Source organism: Oreochromis aureus, linkage group 5 (genome assembly GCF_013358895.1).
Source record: "Oreochromis aureus strain Israel breed Guangdong linkage group 5, ZZ_aureus, whole genome shotgun sequence".
In the NCBI taxonomy this organism is placed as follows: Eukaryota; Metazoa; Chordata; class Actinopteri; order Cichliformes; family Cichlidae; genus Oreochromis; species Oreochromis aureus.
Genome location: NC_052946.1, coordinates 20,128,506 through 20,145,521, shown reverse-complemented (window position 1 = coordinate 20,145,521; position 17,016 = coordinate 20,128,506). Strand labels below are relative to the sequence as shown.

Here is a 17,016-nt window from a genome sequence, read left to right as displayed (position 1 = left end):
TCTGACAAGGATGCCTCCTGGGCGCCTCCTGGGTGAGGTGTTCGGGCATGTCCCACCGGGAGGAGGCCCAGGGCAGACCCAGGACACGCTGGAGAGATTATATCTCTCGGCTGGCCTGGGAACGCATTGGTATTCCCCGGATAAGCTGGAGGAGGTGGCTGGGGAGAGGGAGGTCTGGGCTTCTCTGCTTAGGCTGCTGCCCCCGCGACCCGGCCTCGGATAAAGCGGATGAAGATGGATGGATGGATGGATGGATGGATGGGTTATTTTATTTTATTTTATTTATTTTATTTTGTGGTGCTTCCTTGTTTATATTTTTAACTGATAAACTAACGTGAGGAGTCCAAAACTAAAACTTTCTCAGCAGGACAATTTCCTGTGATCTTGAAAAGACAGTTTGTTTGTATTACTGAGCCATTAATACATAATAATATTAATGGTTATTAATACGTGCATTCATGATATCAACATCTTTTCTTTTCAACAGCTTTTGTTCATGAGATTCAAAACTTAATATTTATCTATGAAGAACAATCATGCAAGAATATGTATACACAATCTGGATTACATACATAAAAACACCAATATATGACTCATAAGACAGCCAGATATAAGGAATGAATGTTACAGATAAAACAGTGACCCTCTACATTTTTGATGATTCACTGTCAAAGTGACAGAGACAACACTTTGCCTGCAAAGGTTCACCCTTTAGCATAACACCAACACAGTTGGTTTCCTTTTTTTAATTATATGAAAAAAACAACAATAACAATCATAAAATAAACTTTTTCCATATTATTCTTTTAATTTGAAAGTATCTGAGCACTGAAGACTCTTAGATGTGCACATTTCTAGGAGTGAAATGACACATTTGTGACATAAAGCTACAAGACAATGTTTGTAAGTTTTTTTCTAAGATTTATTTTTGACTTTAGTGAGAGGGGAATCACATGCAGTGAATGCATCTGTATCTGCCTGACTAAAAGTAATTTTAGGATGTGATCCTCTTACTTGCAGGTGCAGAGAAACTGAACAGAGAAGAGTTTAAATATTTAAATTCTAAATATTTAAATAATTTAAATATTTAGAATTTAAATATGACAATGTAAGTGACACCTGAGGTGCAGAATATCTTTTCTGAGCTTAACTGATGCCGCAGACTTAAAGGACTGTCTGTTTTCTCCAGTCTGATGTTTATCATGTATACGCCACCATCTCTGAGGAACGAGCTACACCAGTCCCACAGGATATGACGTACAGCATGCTGCAGGCACACTGAAACATTTAAACCTTTCATACTGTGCTCTAGCAAAAACCTGAGATGCTGATGCCTTCCTGTAAACTTGAAGCAGTCTGGCCATTCTCCTCTGACATCTGGCATCAACAAGGCATTTTACCTGAGAGAATTGAAGCCCACTGGGCATTTTCTCTTCTGTGGAGTGTACAGATCAACAGTTTGAACACTACTCAGAAAGGCATGTCTGCCACCAACAACCATGCATCCTGTTCAAAATCACTCAAATCCCCTTTCTTCTCCATTCTGATTCCCATTTTGAACTTTAGTGGGTCATCTTGACTGTATAAAAAAACCTAAATGCACAGTTTCAATAATCAGTTAAACAGCGGTAATTAATAAGTATACCTAATAGCTGCACCTAATAAAGTGTCTGTTTACTGTATACAGAAAATACATTGAAAAACAACAAAGCCAGAATTAATAAACTTTAACATAATGAGAAGTGTAAACAAGAACAGAGACTATGAACATTTAACAGAATCATGTGAAGATAAACTGTTTGGCTGATATATGGTCAGGGTATTGTGGAAATTAATGCCGAATTAAAACAAAATATAATTTTACAAAGTTGTGTGTGTGTATGCAGATAGCGAGGCCTCTTACCCAGACACAGCCAAAGCAATATGCTGCAATGTACAAACACATTCATCTTATCTTTATTTCATCCTCCCTGTGGTTCTTTTTATCTCAGTGCAACATGTATAGAAATTTACGAAAAGCTGTTCTTTGTGCATCTTTGTGGCCTTAATGTGTCAGTGCTGTTGTTTCCTGTGGTTTTTAGTGTGAATGGGTTTTGAAAAGTGTATTGAAAAAGTATTGAAAAGCTTCATCATGGACAGCTGCTGTTGTCATCTTCAAGTGTCAGCCAAACCTAGGGTGAACATATTTTGATTTCCAAAAAAGAGGACACTTGGCTCAGTCATGAAGAACTTGCTTAAAGAAACATATTTAACATATTTAAACTATGCCTTCTCTGCGCGGTTAATGAATTGTGAAATAAAATATGTCATATAGGCTTTTACAAGTCAACAAGTGCAAAAAAATAACTTAAAAGCCTCTGAAATAAAATAATAAGAAAAATTACCAGTACTGGGTCGGTACCAGGTCTGGACTGGCACAAAAAAATCGGCCCACCAGGTATTATAGGAAAAGCCATAAAGCCTTTGAATGAAAACAAACGCTGTTGTGACAGTGATGCACACTGTCTTGTTGTTATATGTATGATTTCTATACATTTTAGATCAGATAAAAACTTTGGTTGTAAGATTCAGATAATTATTTATTAAAAGCTAGATATTTTAAATGAGAATAAGAAAGAAAAGTATTTCTTTGTGCCCCCCTTTCGCTGTTAATGCCCTACCTGGCTCCCTGGCAAATCTTTGCTAGACCCGCCCCTGCACAGTTACCAGCTGTCAGCTACTTAGAAAAGGATCCTGGTGTTATTTGTCTCTCAGAAACAGTTCATAACTTCCCTTCAACTCATTCATGTCACCTAAAAGGTAAACCTGTTTCTCCATCACCTGTTCAGCTCTGATGATTCAGTAAGGACATCTCCTGGTTTCATCTTCATGTTTCCCTCTCACCACATATACAAACCGACATCATGACCAGCAGCTTTTACAGCTGTGGCTCCAGCAAACATCAGCTGATACTAGAAATTAATATTAAATAAATTATAACAACAGCTGATCAAGCTTAAACGTGCTGCTGTTGTTTAGCGCGACATCCGGCAGTTTCCTCTTTCTGGCGCAAAGTGGGCGATAAACAAACACGAGAGAAAAGCCGATCAGCTGATCATTGATCAGTTTCAGGATTGAAGTAGCAACAGGAGAGAGAGGGGAGAGAATGACAGAAGAGGCAGCTGTGCAGCGTAATGACAGAATAAATCCAGCTTTGTGTCTTTTTCCATTGAAGCTGACAAACTTTGTTCCTTTTCAGCTCAATATGAAACGCGTAATATTTTCTCTGAATTCCGATTCCGTTTTTTACGGGATGGTTGGCAACAACAATAACTAACCTTATGATTAAAATAAAGTTCACTATCAGTAACATCATAGCACCCACCCAGCTGTATAGAAACTCCATCATGCTAGCTAGCACGCAGTAGGAGTTATTGTAACTGACTGTAAAAAGTCAGCACAATGGAAATAAACTCCACCTAAACTTGGTTTATATCTGACCCAGATAGACTGCAGGTCATAACTTCTTACCTGAAGTTCAGTTCACCTGACACTCGGACCGGCGGCCGCCTCGGGTCGCTCCTCCTCCTGCCTCCCCTTTCCCTCATCCACCTGGTGGCCTCTGTGAAAGCTCCGCCATTGCCCCCACCAAACAACTGACATCTGGCCAATCCACCACCTTTCATTGTTGATATCGTTACAAAAAAACCCCATCGGCCCATAAAAACGAAAAATCACCATCGGGCATACCAAGATGGCCAGTCCAGTACTGGGTCGGTACGAGGGAAATTTCTTTTGCAGTTCATCTGAAAGATGCACTTGCGCTTTAGGATCTTTTAAACATCATTAGGCGCGTTGCTGCGCGCTGTCTGTCCCGTCTGTGAGCGCAGAACAAGCGCTCACAAAGCAGCAGTTTGGGGATGACGTCACACATATGAGTCCTCTGTAGGAAAACCCGGACCCCCTGGACAGAATGTGAAAAGTGGACATGTCCGGAGAAAAGAGGACGGTTGGTTACCCTAGTCTACACGCCCAGCCTCATGTGATGACAGTACGCAGACATTTGAAAGATTTGATACGACTGACTGGCACCCACACTCCCCTCACCTAAATCCAACAGAACACCTCTAGGACATTATGTTTCAGCCCATTGATGTCCACCATCAGGTTGCACCTCAGGCTGTCCAACAGTGCCCTGGTTGAGATCTTGAAGAAGATCCAACAAGACACTATCCGTCTTCTCATTCGCAGTATGCCCCGATGTTGTCAGGCATTCTACAGCAAGATAATGGCCCAAAACATGAATCCAAGCTATGCCAGAACTACCTCAGGAAAAAAGAACAAGATGGGAAGCTTGAAAACATGGAGTGGCCAGCACAGTCTCCAGACTTAAACCCCATTTAGCTGGTTTCGGATGAACCGGACAGAAGAGTGAAAGCAAAGCAACCTACAACCTGCTATCGAACTGGAGGGTAACAGATGTCTCTGCTGTTGTACTGGCAACAAAGCCCCTGCACCCCACTTCCACCGGGTGCACCTTGATCTTCCAGCCTCTCAATGACGTACGCAAGTTTTTGGGAGTTAGACCAAAGGACGAGGTCTGGTCGCAGAGTAGTTGTTACGATCTCTGTGGGAAAAATTTGCCTCTGCCAAGTCCACTTGCATCTGCCAATCCCTGGCAACCTTCAGCGTGCCCAGGCCTGGAATTGAAGGGATAATCCTTGGCTTGTCCCCCTCCCGGACAAATGTTGATGAAAACTGCCTCCTCTTGGTTCATGAAAGGTTGAGTGTTGGTGGATTTTCTTTTGCACTCAACTTTCTCAGCTAGACACCTGAGGACCTGGTTGTGTCTCCATGTGTATCTGCCCTGAGTAAGGCTAGTCCTACAACCAACCAAGATGTGCTTGAGTGTGGCTGGGACTGTACACAGGGGGCAGGATGGGTCCTTTCCAAACCACAGCTGCAGATTTATTGGGGAAGGTAGCACATCGTATGTCGCTCAGATGATGAAACTTAGTCTATTAGACTCCATGCCCCAGATTTCACTCCATGAGAGTTTCCTCTTTTCAACACTCTCCCAATTCATCCAGTGACCCTGCTCGGCCAGCGCTACGGCTCTGGCATGTCTGGCTGTTTCCTCCTGTTGACGCACCTCCTCCACCACCATTTTTGGATGTGTGGTTACAGATGCCTGTTGCCATCGAGGTGTTACTGCTCCAAGAACAAATCCTCCTCTGCCCTGTTGGACATGACCCACCACGTCACGATGCTGAAGAGCAGATTTGGCCTGTAGCAAAGATGTGGGGTCCACTTCCTCCCCGTTGCTAGGGTGGGAGCAGTGCCTCTCACTATGGGGTCCCGGGAGTCCGTGAGTGACATCTCAAGCCTAATTTTTCCACATTTAAACTCCTCTACCAGACTAGGGATAGGCAATGACAGTATCCTGTCGCTATAGACTCTGACGCTGCTGAGGCATTTGGGAAGTCCAAGCCACTTCTTAACGTAGGAGCTCACTGGCCTCTCTAGTCGATTGGCATGATTGAGTGAGACCTCGTACATTGTCAAAGGCCACAGTAGTCTAGGTAATAACCCAAACTGGAAGCACCAGAGTTTCAGTTTCCCTGGGAGTGCAGTGTTGTTAATCTGCTTGAGGTCATTAGCCAAGTTCTGTCTTAGTTGTTCTAGTTGCCACGTATGATTGAGGTCTGCATTATACCACCGTCCCAGGCTCTTTATGGGCTTCTCTAAGACTGTTGGAATTTGTTCTCCACTGATATAGAAATATATGAGTGGAGAACAAATTCTGAAATGACAGAAATTTTGGGAGAGAGTGAGGGGAGACATGCAAGGAATGGCCTTCAGTAGATGAGGAAGTACATCAGGTCATATTTATACAGGAACAGAATAAAATTCAGATTGGTTTAATTCATGTTGCACCTGTATCTGCCTGACTGAAAATCATATTTTAGGATGTGGTTCTCTTACTTGCAGGCGCTCAGAAATAAAGCAGGGAAGAGACTGAACATGAAGACATAAGTGTGGCACGATATAAATAAAATTAAACTGAATTATTTTCAGTCACTCAAATCACCTTTCTTCATCATTCTGATGCTCGAGCTGAACTTATGCAGGTCGTCTTGATCATGTCTACATGCCTAAATGAACTGAGTTTCTTTATTTTGATTAGCTAATTAGATATTTGCATTAACAAGTGGTTGAATAGTTGTACCTAATGTAATGGCTATTTAGTGCATAAAAACAAACAAACAAAAAATCTAAAAGACAAAAAAGTAACAGCACAGAGACTATGAACCTTGACAGCTGTTGTGGAAATGAATGCAGAATTACAACAACAACATAATTACACTAAGCTTGTGTGCGTGCATGTTTTTACCTACAGAAAGCCACAGCAACAGAAATGGTGTAAAACATGCTCTCCTTTTCTTTATATCCTGTGGTTTTACCCCAGGCTAACATCTATAGGCACTTTCAAAAGCCACTGTGTGTTCACTGTGTAGCTTTGTGGTCTTTATGTGGGAGTTTCAGCACTGCTACTTCCTGTGGTTGTACTCTGTGTAAGTTCTGCAAAATGATTGATTGAGTGTATCAGTCAGGCTTCTGGACAGTTGTAGTTTTCAGCTTCATCATGTCTGGACTCCTGTTATTTGTCATCTTCGTGAGTAAGTTAAACATCCTGAAAGTTTTTGCATTTTATGTAGCAATAATTTTTGATGGCTGGTTTTCTGTTGAGTGTTTGTGCAGTGTGTGTTTGTTTTGTGTATTTGTATTTTTCTTTGAATTGAGAAAATTCAGTATGGAGTCCAAAACGAATTTCCTTGCGTTAAATTAAATTGATCTTGACTTCTCTCTGGACTCTGATACAATAAAAAAAAAGTGTCTACATTTTGTTGACATTTTTTAAAATTATTAATAAATATTTTTAGCTTTTCATTATTTTTCTCACAGTTTCCTCACCTGAGATTCAAGGACAAGGTCAGTCCACAATTTACTATTTTAATTTCAAGCTGTTCTTTAAACATTTAACATGGTTTTCTTCTAAAGAATTGCTCCTTACTGAAATCATAATTTCTCACTGTCATATTTAACAATTAGATTTTTGATAAAATGCCTCTTTACCTTTTATTGTTTAGTGTGTTTTGGACCAATGCAACAGTGATCTCAGAGACAGACTCAGTCACATTACACTGTCAGCCACCATCATCTGCTTCAATATGTTCAGGTTATTTTATACTGGGGAGCAAGAAACTATCACAGGTTTATCATGTTTACAGACAGACAGGAACTGAACTGCTGTTAGTGTCACATCAGAGGTCACCCTCTGAGGGCAAAGTGAGATGTTTTTACACTGTGCAGTATGCAGATGTGAATTCTCCCTCTTCACACAGTAACACAAACTTTGTCAGCGTACGGAGTGACAGACAGTTTCTCATTTCAGTTTAGATTAAACTCTCCTAACATTACACACAGGTATGTTAATGTAAATTATAAAACATGATGACTGAGTGTTACAGTAGGACATCTGTGAATGTCAACACTGTTTTATTATTGCACTGTTAAAACATGCAGTGTTTGAGACTGATGCTTAATGACGGTACATTGATCTTCATGCAGGTCAGAAACCAGAGATGAGTGTTCACCATTATCATGGGGAATATGTTTTCATCCTTTGCTCTCTGCCTGGATCTGTGAAAGACGATACAAGATGTAATCTGTACTTTGGAGAAGCAGGTCGTCCAGTCTTAAATCAAGCTGTCTTAAAGAAAAGCAGCACAAAAACCAGTCAGAGGTTCTGCCAGTTTGATGTCTCAGTTGCTGATTTTTTGAGACATTTACATTATGTTCAACAAAAGGATGCCAGCTGTGATTACACTTTGGAAAATGAACACAACTCTTTGTCACCTCGCAGTGATCGATACAACATGACACGTAAGTTAAAGAGAAACATAGCCTGTTTTACTGTATATGATACTACTTTTGAAATTAATAAAACATTAAATAAATAAACTGCTACTGAACGTTGAAGTTGACATAATTTTACAAAGTGTGCCTTAGTTGCTGCATAATTATTCCCTCTTTTCTTGTAATTGATCTGATTAATTTGACTGAATTCTGTTCAGTTTATTGAATTTCAGCCTGTTTGTCCATTAAAATTAAAAATTAATAGAACTGGTGGTTATAAGAGTGCAGCTGTGCCAGAAGATGTGAATAAAGTCGCAGTCCAGCTATGGTTAAATTATGAGTAAGCCATTTTGTAAGAGTTGTAAATATTAACAGTGTTGAGCATTGAGCTCAGCATGTGCTAGTGGTGAGCAAGGCTGCAGCTGAGGTTGACATGAAATCATTAATATTCTACTTGGTCACAACCCTCTGACCTCCTACACAGATCTCCTCTGTTTTTAATATTCAACCGATGCTGTCATTTCCCAAGAAGTGATAGTTTACAAAGACATACAGTGGTGTAAAAAAGTGTTTGCTACCTTCCTGTTTTTCCTATTTTTCAAACACATTTAAATATTAGACAAAGAAAACACAAGTAGTGAAAAAAAGCAGTTTCTAAATGAATGTGTTTATTATTAAAGACTGCTGTGTATTTTTGTTAATTTCCTGTTTTATAGGTGTTTTATGAAAACCACATCTCTGCAGTCACTTAGTGTTTCCTCTGGCTCTGAAAAAGATCCTGAATTTCAGGATTTCACTGAATGTTTGTAGTTCAGTTTAACAAACATGACAGTTCTGTCTGAACAGAGAATTCAAACTGTCTGGAGGGGAAAAGGAGAAAACGCAGTTAAGCGACCTGTAGAAATGGAGCAAAGGAGTTACGAGAGACTGCACAAGGAATAAGTTAGAGCTTACTTGCCACACATTTACTAGACGCTTGGGAGAGGTACTTAAGGCTGGAGATTGAAGTGGGGACAACGTGGACCCCAGGTAGCGCAGGTGAGCAGGGAGGTAGCATGGAGAGTTAGGCAGGATAGCTCCAGACTGAGAATGGCTGGGCAGTGAGGGTCGCAAACTGTCAGGAAGCAGAAGAGACGACAATCCGTGAATGTCGTGCAAATCAAAGTAGTACATAGAAGCCGGTTGATGATTTACCACTCAAGGCCGAGACAACAATCCGACACCCGAGAGCTGTCACGCTGCTCCTTAAATACCCATTTGTTTTTTTAATTCTAGATATTTTGGAGAAAGAATCACCAACAACCAAAGTGAACTCACCATGTACCATGACCACAGGTAGGACAGGCTATACATCTAAGTATCATACAGAACATTGTGAATGTTTTCTTTAGATTAAAAAAAATACTTTTTATGCATTTATGCAACACAACTGAGTCTCAGCAATCCCAGTGCTTCCAATAATACCACTCCTGTAACCCCACCATCAGGTAACTAAATCACCGATGTGGTATGTGTGACGGTAATTAATCAGAAATAGAAAAGTCTGTTAATCTGAGCCCTACAATTAGTGTGACCTGAGAGCATGGCATGAGTACAGATGATAATGTGTGATTCTGTTACGAGTGCATGAAAAATGCAAAAACACGAAAAAAGTTTTTAATGTTTCTGTTTCACTTCAGAAGTTCCAAAACTTCAAAAGCCTGAATCAAATCATACCTCACAAAAGAAAACATCAGGTAAGTAAAAACAATTCAACCATTTATAAAGTACATACTATTTTCATTATTAATATTGTAATACTGTATGTTTTAACCACATTTTTTCTATATACAATGATACAGCAGCTGTGTGTACTTTGTGCACTGATTAAATTCTCAGCATGTTAACATTTTAAGTTCATTCAGTGTGTTCACTCTGAGTTAAGCATATCCATGATTGGAAAAAGAAAGTCATCTTTAGTTGAACTCCACAACAAGGACACGTCCTAGCAATGAGTATATAAAGCACCATGTGGCCATTTTAATTCTGATAGATCTGGAGAGGATTCATCATTAAATCTGTTTGTAAATAAATACAAAACTACTGTTTTTCATCCTCACTTCTATAGAGTATTTTGTGATTTCTGAAATAAAAATGCTTAATAAGATGAACAGAAAAGCACTGCTTTAATTTTCCAAAGTAAAACCATTAATAACTTGATAAATGAAAAATAGCAGCCTTCACTGAGAGATGTTGGCTCTTACAGCCATAACAGAAATATTTTACTTTTTTACTGATAATAAGAGATAAGCAACAGTAACTGTTTTACATGTGAAAAAAAATACACATCAGCTTTCAGTCTTTAATGAGTGTCAAGTTTTATCAGAAAGGAAATCATGTTATAAATAATACATGTTGGTCAGGTGGATATAAGATATTTTAGTATGATTTTTGATGGATGGGTCATTTTAAATAAGATGTACAGATGATGTGGTAATAAAGTCTTTTCCACAGTAAGATACAGCAAATGTTTCCTGTTCAAAGAAACTGCTCACTGTCCTCAGAGTCACAGTTAGAGAGAAGTAGACTAGATATTATTCTGAGCTGATAATAAATCCACAGTATCCACTGGCTCTGTCCTTTCTTTGATCACTGAATGATAATAAAAGGTCTCATCTTAGAGACCTTTTATTAGTAGAATAACAATAATGCCATGATTCCAATAATTTCTCTTCTTGGATTAATAATTAACTCTGTCCATTTCCAAGCACCAGAGAAATACAAAGACGAGAACGATAAATATTTAACAGACATATAAAACATTTTCAGTAAAGACTCAGAGTAAAGGTGGAGGTAAAAACTAATTTTATATTTTAAAACAGGTCCCCAAATACTCCAGTTTGAAACAAAGTGGGGGATTGACTGATTAACTTATTTTGCATTTAGGGTGGAAATGCTGCAGTACTGTGACAGTAAATTTGTTTTAGTCTCAAAATGTCTTCTTTTAAAATGACTGTGTGAAAGGAAAAAACTTGTCATGTTGATTTATTTGTCTTCTTTACTCTGTTGTGAAAAACAGAATCAAGAGCGACAAAGTCAACATCTACCACAACCACAGGCAGGACATAGAGCACAGATAAATATCAATCCAGATCACTTCTTTTTTTTCACACCACTTCTTAAAATGATCTTAAACGTGTTTTGTGGATTTATGCAGCAAAACCGCAGCAAAATACTTCCCTCTCTACCACTGTGAACTCACCGTGTAACTGATGTGTTTTGTGTGACACTCGTTAATAGCACATTTAAATAGGCTGTTAGTGTCAGTCTTAGAGTCGGCGTGACCTCTGCAGTTAAAACATGTGACGATTTTTGAATGGTAAGATTGTTATGTATGCATCAAAAATTCAGACATAAGCATAAACATTTGCTAAAATGTGCTTCTGAGCAGCTGAACCATTAATTCAGCAATGTTTTTTTATCGTAATTTGTAACTTCCTGCAGGTAAAGAAAGAGCCTGTTTGTGCAAAAGCAGAGGAACTAAGTAGAGTGACAACAGTTTTTTTCTTTTTATGGCTAAAATTACAAAATGTTTACTAAAGTAATTCTGTCCTCAGAGTTCGCATCAGTTTTCCAGTTAGACACACAGTGAACATGCTCACACAGTCAGGCACAGAAGTTACATTAACTTGATTTCTATTAAAATTACGACTGTCTACTGTCTGGTCTCGATGTTATTTTGTTCCTCTGAGGTACGGGGATTTCTAAAACTGAAATAACACAGAAAAAATAAAGAAACCAACACATTTTTATCAGAGTAAAGCCTACATGTTTTCTCTTATCTGTATAACAAAAGTTGTAATCACTATTTGGATTAAATTCTCTTAACTTAATCATTGTTCATGTGACTGCTGACCAAGAAAACTAAAAGTACTGTTTTGAGTGTGACACCAAAAATAACCACCAGAGGGACACAAAGACAAGAACTATTCAGCATCTCCAGACATTTACACTCATCTTCTGTCTGCACTAAATTTACAACAATAAACAAAATACTAGAAAGGGAAAATTTCAGAAGAAATTTTATGTGTGCCTATGCCGCTGGTAATCAGTGTAGTTTGCCATTCATACAGCTACAGAGAGCAAAACTCAGCAGAGCAGCCATTCTCCACCATGAATTAAGATAAAAACAAACACCGCTCGCGCCTCACAGATGACAGCTTACAGTTTTGGGTAAAGATGAAGTGACTTTGTACAGCCCCGATTTGCAGACGCTGTGCACACAGGTTCATGAGCAGAAGTCCCATTGTACCACGGCAGACCCAACAATGTTTGCATGAACACGCTTTGAAGCATTATGTTATGGACCACTTTTCACACATGGTTGGTGTACCCAGACAGGCAGCTGTAGCTTTTCAACTCATAGCCCAACACACACCCAAAAACAGCCAAGAGAGCACAGACTTTACACCCGTGGGTCCACCTCCCCTGCAGCGGCACTGCAGACCACGCCCGACACACACATCAAACACATAAAATAAATATATATGCACTTTTGCATTCACTTTTTGTTTTTTGTTATTTTTTACACAGTGTTCTGAATGATGAACAATGGTCTACAGCCAACCTTGTGTATTATTATACAAACTTTGGTTGTAAGATTCGGATAAGCATTTAATAAAAGCTAAATATTTTATATGAGAGTAAGAAAGAAAAGTATATCTTTATGTCCACCTTTCTCTGTTAATGCCCTACCTGGCCCCTGGCAAAAGCTTTGCTAGATCCGCCCCTGCACAGTTACCAGCTGTCAGCTACACAAAAAAAAGGAGCTTGGTGTTTACAGGGAGTGCAGAATTATTAGGCAAATCAGTATTTTGTCCACATCATCCTCTTCATGCATGTTGTCTTACTCCAAGCTGTATAGGCTCGAAAGCCTACTACCAATTAAGCATATTAGGTGATGTGCATCTCTGTAATGAGAAGGGGTGTGGTCTAATGACATCAACACCCTATATCAGGTGTGCATAATTATTAGGCAACTTCCTTTCCTTTGGCAAAATGGGTCAAAAGAAGGACTTGACAGGCTCAGAAAAGTCAAAAATAGTGAGATATCTTGCAGAGGGATGCAGCAGTCTTAAAATTGCAAAGCTTCTGAAGCGTGATCATCGAACAATCAAGCGTTTCATTCAAAATAGTCAACAGGGTCGCAAGAAGCGTGTGGAAAAACCAAGGCGCAAAATAACTGCCCATGAACTGAGAAAAGTCAAGCGTGCAGCTGCCAAGATGCCACTTGCCACCAGTTTGGCCATATTTCAGAGCTGCAACATCACTGGAGTGCCCAAAAGCACAAGGTGTGCAATACTCAGAGACATGGCCAAGGTAAGAAAGGCTGAAAGACGACCACCACTGAACAAGACACACAAGCTGAAACGTCAAGACTGGGCCAAGAAATATCTCAAGACTGATTTTTCTAAGGTTTTATAGACTGATGAAATGAGAGTGAGTCTTGATGGGCCAGATGGATGGGCCCATGGCTGGATTGGTAAAGGGCAGAGAGCTCCAGTCCCACTCAGACGCCAGCAAGGTGGAGGTGGAGTACTGGTTTGGGCTGGTATCATCAAAGATGAGCTTGTGGGGCCTTTTCGGGTTGAGGATGGAGTCAAGCTCAACTCCCAGTCCTACTGCCAGTTTCTGGAAGACACCTTCTTCAAGCAGTGGTACAGGAAGAAGTCTGCATCCTTCAAGAAAAACATGATTTTCATGCAGGACAATGCTCCATCACACGCGTCCAAGTACTCCACAGCGTGGCTGGCAAGAAAGGGTATAAAAGAAGAAAAACTAATGACATGGCCTCCTTGTTCACCTGATCTGAACCCATTGAGAACCTGTGGTCCATCATCAAATGTGAGATTTACAAGGAGGAAAACAATACACCTCTCTGAACAGTGTCTGGGAGGCTGTGGTTGCTGCTGCACGCAATGTTGATGGTGAACAGATCAAAACACTGACAGAATCCATGGATGGCAGGCTTTTGAGTGTCCTTGCAAAGAAAGGTGGCTATATTGGTCGCTGATTTGCTTTGGTTTTGTTTTTGAATGTCAGAAATGTATATTTGTGAATGTGGAGATGTTATATTGGTTTCACTGGTAAAATAAATAATTGAAATGGGTATATATTTGTTTTTGTTAAGTTGCCTAATAATTATGCACAGTAATAGTCACCTGCACACACAGATATCCCCTAAAATAGCTAAAACTAAAACTACTTCCAAAACTTTCAGCTTTGATATTAATGAGTTTTTGGGTTCATTTAGAACATGGTTGTTGTTCAATAATAAAATTATTCCTCAAAAATACAACTTTGCCTAATAATTCTGCACTCCCTGTATTTGTCTGTCAAAAATAGTTCATAACTTCCTTCAACTTATTCATGTCACCTAAAGAGTAAACCTGTTTCTCCATCACCAGTTCAGCTCTGATGATTCAGTAAGGACATCTGCCGTTTTACAGCTGTAGCTCCAGCAAACATCAGCTGATACCAGAAATTAAAAGCAAATGAATTCTAACAACAGCTGATCAAGCTTAAACGTGCTGCTGTTGTTTTGCGCGATAAACAAACAAGAGAGAAACGCCGATCATTGATCAGTTTCATGACTGAAGTTTCAACAGGCGAGAGAATGACAGGGAGGCTGTCATAAAGTTCAACATGCGCACACAGCTGTATAGAAACTCCGTCGTGCTAGCTAGAACGCAGTACGAGTTATTGTAAGTGATTGAAAAAGTCAGCATTAACGAAAATAAACTACACCTAAACTCGGTTTATATCTGACCGAAATAGAGTGCAGTTCATAACTTCTTACCTGAAATTCAGTTCACCTCACGCTCCTGCCTTCGCTTTCCCTGATCCATGATTGACCACCGCGTTAGCAATCGCCTGCCCGGCCTCGTATGTCTCGTTGGCGGCATGTCCTTTCTGTCACACACCGGTGGATAGCTGCCCTCTGTTGTAGCTCCACCACCAAACAACTCAGTTATTTTTTCCACATCGACCAGCATCATCGGCCCATATAAACGAAAAATAAGTCCAGCTAAGACACAGACCCTTGCCGAGCGATCGGGCGATTAAACAAATTTTAGCCACCTCACTATCAGCCAAGCCTGGGTGCTTTTTCACGAAGGGTCGCTAGCCGCTTAGCTAGCTAGCTACGCTAGCGGCGCTAGCTAGCTAGCCAGCCGACTATCAGCAACACGTAAGAGAACTGTTGCTAAATAAACTACACCTAAACTCGGTTTATATCTGACCCAAATAGAGTGCAGGTCATAACTTCTTACCTGAAATTCAGTTCACCTCACGCTCCTGCCTTCGCTTTCCCTGATCCACGATTGACCTCCGCGTTAGCAAACACCGGTCGCCTGCCTCGTATGTCTCATTCGCGGCATATCCTTTCTGTCATACACCGGTGGATAGCTGCCCACTGTTGTAGCTCCGCGTTATAGCACCACCAAACAACTCAGTTATTTTTTCCACATCCAGCTGTAACTCCGATTCTATGCGAGCATTTGCGAGAGACCAGGAGGTGAAACGACAGAGAGAGTCCCCTCGCTATCCATTTGCAGCCAAGTGCGGCAGCTAGCTAGGTAGCCAGCTAGGTAGCCGGCTAGCTGTCAGGCAGGACCGACGTAGTCAGAGCACTGTCGCTAAATATGGGATGTCTTGATAAAACAAGCAGATATTTGAAGTTTACACACCTACATTCTCGCCTGAAAATATCTTAAAAGCTTATTTTGTGACCTAGAAACACGAATAAAAGACATATAAAAAAGCGAAGTGGTGGCCGCCATTGTTCACTCTGTAGAGGCGTGCTATGAATTGTGGGATATTGAGTTTTCCACCAAGCATTACCGTAACTTTTGAATGATTTGCGCAACCTTAAAAATTCCAAGGGCTCCTGAAAGCAGCGACGCTGTGCGCACCGTTGAAATTGTCATCATTACGGTAATCCAAATAAGGGTCGACAGGCTGTACCACTCCCGGCATACCACTAGAGAGAGCCAAGACACCACAAATGAAGTCTGTTTATTTGGCGCCAAAAGATGAATTGGCCTAAATTTGTACTAAAATATTAATATTTAAAAAACTATAAAAGTCATAAACACCAAAAGTCACAACATAATAGTCCAGCTCCAGCCGCACAAAATGATCTAACATATGTAATCCTAATGTCAAAACTGTTTGGCAGAGGAGCGCGGGAAATTTTCACTAAAATATTAATATTTAAAAACTATAAAATTCATAAACACCAAAAGTCATAGCACACCATTCCAGATCCGGCCGCACAAAATGAGGTAACATATATGAAGCTTGTCTCAAAACTGCGGGCGTGATACGTGCGAAATTTAGGCGGAAGATGGAGAATAATAATAATAAGAACTAGAAAGCGAAAATTTCAGAAGAAATTTTATGTGTGCCTATGCCGCTGCTAATCACTGTAGTTTGCCATTCATACGGCTACAGAGAGCAAAACTCAGAAGAGCAGCCATTCTCCACCATGAACTATGGTAAAACAAACACCGCTCACGCTTCACAGATGACAGCTTACAGTTTTGTGTAAAGATGAAGTTACTTTGTACAGCGCCGATTTGCAGACGCTGTGCACACAGGTTCATGAGCAGAAGTCCCATTGTACCACGGCAGACCCGACAATGTTTGCATGAACACACTTTGAAGCATTACATTATAGACCACTTTTCACACATGCATTCACTTTTTGTTTTTGTTATTTTTACACAGTGTTCTGAATTATGAACAATGGTCTACAGCCAATCCTGTGTATTATTATACAAACTTTGGTTGTGAGATTCAGATAACTATTTAATAAAAGCTAAATATTTTATATGAGAGTAAGAAAGAAAAGTATATCTTTGTGTCCACCTTTCTCTGTTAATGCCCTAGCTTCCCCCCTAAAAGCTTTGCTAGATCCGCCCCTGCACAGTTACCAGCTGTCAGCTACACAAAAAAAGGAGCTTGGTCTTTGTCTCTCAGAAACAACTCATAACTTCCTTCAACTCATTCATGTCACCTAAAGTGTAAACCTGTTTCTCCATCACCAGTTCAGCTCTGATGATTCAGTAAGGACAT

General features: G+C 40.1%; 1 long non-coding RNA gene across 1 annotated transcript; it reads left to right on the top strand.

Moving 5' to 3' along the window:
- Nucleotides 1-6,563: 6,563 nt before the first annotated feature.
- LOC120440123 lies at nt 6,564-7,909 on the top strand. Its single transcript, XR_005612985.1, has 3 exons — nt 6,564-6,659; nt 6,946-6,972; nt 7,612-7,909. It is a non-coding gene; the product is annotated as an uncharacterized LOC120440123 (long non-coding RNA).
- Nucleotides 7,910-17,016: the final 9,107 nt, after the last annotated feature.